Consider the following 4,362-nt stretch of genomic DNA (forward strand, 5'->3'; position numbering starts at 1 on the left):
GGATCCGCTCCACCCTGGGACTTCCATTCCTTCTCACCTTCTTTCCATTGAGTATCCCTGGTTTAGAGTTCAGCTACAGGCTTCAAAACTCTCTGCTGCACAGCATGCAGAGTCCTCTGAGGAGTTGCATCATACCCTCCCCTGATGTAACAAGAAAGAGGACATGCAAGAGGAGTCTATCACATCAAATACAGACTGTGATGCCCAAGAGGCTTCCCCTTATTTCTGTACTGAAGTTACCTTCTTTGATGACATTTTGGAGCTTATGAGGCAGAGAAGATCTTGGCCCACTGCCCCTTCCTTTCAAGATGAGGTTCTCTTTGAAGCCTATGGCTTAATCCCATCTTCATGTATTGTGTACCTCCAAGAGATAATGTAATTGATCAGGCAGTAAGGTGGTCATAGCAAGTAAAAGATGTGTGGTGCCAGATAAAGTCCTTAGACCAACCAAGGACAGGCAGCACTGGGCAAAACCCTCCCCTTTGGTAGATTCCATGATTGTGGAGGCAGCAACTAAGGAAGATTTGACCAGTGGTTCAGCTTCTGTCCATCCTTCTAGCAATGAGTCCTGAGCAATGAATAGAATTAGGAAGTGGGTATAAACTTTGGACACCTTCACATTAAGGCCCCTAAATTACTCAACTCATATGAGGCCCCAGTGGCCTAATGGATAAGGCATTGGCCTCCTAAGCCAATGATTGTGGGTTTGAGTCCCATCTGGAGTGATATAATAGCTTCCAGAGGGATTTGGTTCAAAAGACTTTAACTACTTTGAAAATGCGTCTAGCATTCATTTCCAGGAAACAACTGGAAGCTTCCCTAGCAACCACGTCCAATATATCTAATCTAGCCATGCACCTCATGCAGAGTGTAGCAGATAGTGGCAAGGGCACCTGGTGCCAGTATAGTTACAAGTTGCTATGCCTGTCTGCATCTCTTCAGTTTTGCAGACCATTTTAAGGCATCTTTCACTAATGCCCCCTTTTGACATATCATTGTTTGTCCAATGATGAAAGAGAAAATGCAGAAGTGACAAGGCATGCTGTCTGCTGTCAGAGAGAAGTTTGAGTCCTGCCCCCCCCCCCCAAAAGATCAAACAATAGGAAGCAAAAGTGGCCCAGGTCATGTTGGTTTAAGAAATCCAGGCATTAGCAATTTGAAGCATCTTTTGACAGGGGTGGGTGTGGCAGATGTGGCCCATTTAACAGATGTTGGTCCAGAGGCAGAGTTGGTCTGCAAAACCAGGAGGATTGTTGGTATTTTTCTGGTATGCAGCCCTAACACCTGAAGAGCTACCCAACTGCTCCACTTTGGAGGTACTAAGGGTTGCTTGTCCCTTTATTCAGCTGTGTGGGAGACCATCATGCAGGACAGATGGGGCAAAGGGATCTTATGCAGAGGCTATTTTATATACCCTTTTTCCTGATACCCCCAGAACTGAAACATCCTCTGTGTGGTGTCCTACCCAGTCAGGCAAAAGCAACAGAAAGAGATCATCTCTTTACTTTCCAAAAGAGGTGTCTAGGAGATCTCATCAGACCTGAGAGGGCCAAGCTTTTATTTGAGATTTTTTTGGTACCAAATAAAAATCAGGACGTCAGCCACCTAAACATGTGTGTATGTAAGACCCTGTTCAGGAGTGCTGTGGTGCAATAAATCTTGTTCAAAGTCCAAATGATTGGATGTGCTCAGTGGTTCTCCAAGATGCTTACTTTCACATCTGTAAAAGTAGGAAAGGGATTTTACTTAAGGATGTTCCTGATTCCTCGAAGGGAGGGCAGTTGGAGACCTATTCTGGATCACTCGTTCCTCAGCACTTTTCTCTAGGTTCCTTCTTTTCACATGCTTACTCTTCAAACTCTCTTTCCACTTTTACTACCCCTGGCTTTCCTGGTGTCCTTGGATCTGAAGGATGCTTACCTTCATAATCCCGTTCGCCCTGTTTTCAAGAAGTTTTTACATTTCTCAGTTTCTTCCTTTTATTTTCAGTTCTCTGCTTTTTTCCTTATCAGATTTAACTTTCCTTATCTAGAATATCTGTTGCTTTAGGCACCTTCTCCCAGGTCCCTATTTCAGGATCCATAGTTCACCATCTCCCTCGTAGCCTAGGGTTCACTATCAACTTCCAGAAATCTGCCCCGGCTCCCTGTCAGGGTCATATGTTTCTGGGTTACAAGATTCAGACACTGCCAATGTTGCCCTCTCTTCCACGTCCAAAGGGTTTGTCCTTGACAGCTTTCTTTCAGTTTCTCCTTCCTGTGCCTGCTGTTCCAGCCAGAGTTTTTCTTCATGCCCTGGCATTCATGGCCTCTTCTATTTCAGTGCTCCCTCTTGCCAGACTGCACATTCAGAAACTTCTGTGGTACCTTATGTCATTTTGGCTTCAGCATTGCCACCCTCTGGATTTCAGAGTGCCTCTCCTTCCTTGTTGAAAGCGAGAATTTGATAGGTGGATTCAGCAATTTACCATCAACCCAGGCCTGCTCTTTCAGCCTCTGGTTCCTTCTCAAGAACTGTTCACTAACGCATCAGGCATGGGGTGGGGGGGGGATTCCTGTGGTCACTTGAAAGTCCACAGTCTTTGCCTCCCCCTTCAAAAGTCAGACCATATCAACATCAGAGATGAGAGCTCTGATTCTAGCCCTTCAGGCTCTTCACCTCATTCTCCCTCCAGGCCCCCTGAAGGTTTCCACAGACAATACCACAGTGATTAAGTCTTGCCTTCTCTGCAGTTTGTTGTCTTTTCAAGCCTGGGATCTAGCTCTCTGTTATCGGTTAACTCTTCAGGCAGTGTATATTCCTTCAGAGCACAATCGAGTGGCAGACTCTCTGAGCAGGTACAAAATACAAGCTCACGAATGGATGCTTCACAGAGACGTGTTTATGAACATCACCCATTGGTGGGGTATTCCTTAGGTAGATCTTTTTGTCTCATCTCTGAACAGGCAGTTTCCTCTTTTCTGTTCCCAAGTGCCATGTCATCTTGTGTGGAAAACAGATGCCCTTTTTTATTCTTGATAGGGGATGTTTCTCTGTGCATTTCCTCCCCTTACCCTACTTCCAAGTATCCTGCAGGATATTCAGCTGGACTCCCCCAAAAATCTTGCTAGTGACTCTCTCTTGGCCAAGACTGCACTGGTTCCCCTTCTTAATGCATCTAGCCAGGAGTCACCACCACAAGTTATCTCACTGGTTGGACATCCTCACATAGGCGAAGGGTTCATTCATCCATCCTCACTTGTCCAGTTTTTAACTGACACTTTGGATGATAGGGTTTTGATCCCTTTTAGGCATCTCTGTTCAGAGAATGTGCTCAGAGTTTTACAGTAGGCAAGAAAACCTGCATGCAGAATGCCTTCAAATGGAAGAAGTTTTCTGTCTGGTGCCACGCTCATAACTAGGACCCTTTTTTAGTTGGGGGGGGGGGGCTTCTGGTTCTCTCCTGTGTGTGAGTTGCTCCTGTCTGGCTTGGCCTATTCTTCTGTAAAGGTCCATTTGTCAGCAATTTTTGCTGATCTGCCCTTGAATCCTCCTTTGGCTTCTTGCTTTGAAGTCAAACAGTTTCTTAAAAGCATCCTCTGTGTCAGGCCCCCAAGGAAGCCTATTCCTCCTCCTTGAGACATTAATTTTGTTTTAGAAAAATTGACCCAGACTCCCTTTAAGCCTGCAGGTTCAACTTCTCTGCAACATTGGAAGATTGTGTTATTCCTTGCTCGCTCTTCTGCTTGGAGGGTTTCTGAGCTTCAGGCTCTTATGGCCATCCCTCCTGTTTTGTGTATTCACATGTATAGGGTGTCCCTTTATACTAATCCTTTATGCCTGAGGTTAATGAGTTGTCTTTGAATCGGGCAGTGCAACTCCCTTCATTTTTTCCTTCTCAGTCTGCTAGTGAGAGGGTCCTTCAGTGTTGGATTTGCACAAGCAGCTCAGGTAGTATTTGCATAAAACTAAGATCATTCATAAATCTGGCCAACTTTTTGTTTAATTTCATCCCAGGAGATTGGGTTTGATTGTTTCCAAGCAAACCATTTCCTCCTGGATATCTAAGGCCATTTCTTTTCTTGTTCTTTTTATGGTAGGTGTCAATCTACTTCAGTCAAAGCTCACTCCACTAGGGCTGTTGCCTCTTCTGGTGCTTTCTTCAAGGGGTTGGACACCAGTTCCATCTTTGTGGCTGGGGCTTGGTTTTCAGTGCACACCTTTACTAAACATTATAAATCGGATATGGTTTCTAGCACCAGAGCAGGTTTTGCTAGAGCCATTCAACATGTGTTTGTTGAGGGATGTTCCCAACTTTCCACCTCCCAAGCCTTTTTGTAAGCTTTTGCACACTACCTAAGGTGAAGACTACTGCAACAGTGA

At 45.1% G+C, this 4,362-nt stretch overlaps 1 non-coding gene across 1 annotated transcript; it reads left to right on the forward strand.

Annotated features, from left to right (window-relative positions):
• Window positions 1–652: 652 nt before the first annotated feature.
• Window positions 653–725, forward strand: TRNAR-CCU. The gene has a single exon. It is a non-coding gene; the product is annotated as a tRNA-Arg (tRNA).
• Window positions 726–4,362: the final 3,637 nt, after the last annotated feature.

This window comes from Protopterus annectens, chromosome 10.part0, assembly GCF_019279795.1.
Source record: "Protopterus annectens isolate FY-2018-M chromosome 10.part0, PAN1.0, whole genome shotgun sequence".
NCBI classification, from domain to species: Eukaryota; Metazoa; Chordata; order Ceratodontiformes; family Protopteridae; genus Protopterus; species Protopterus annectens.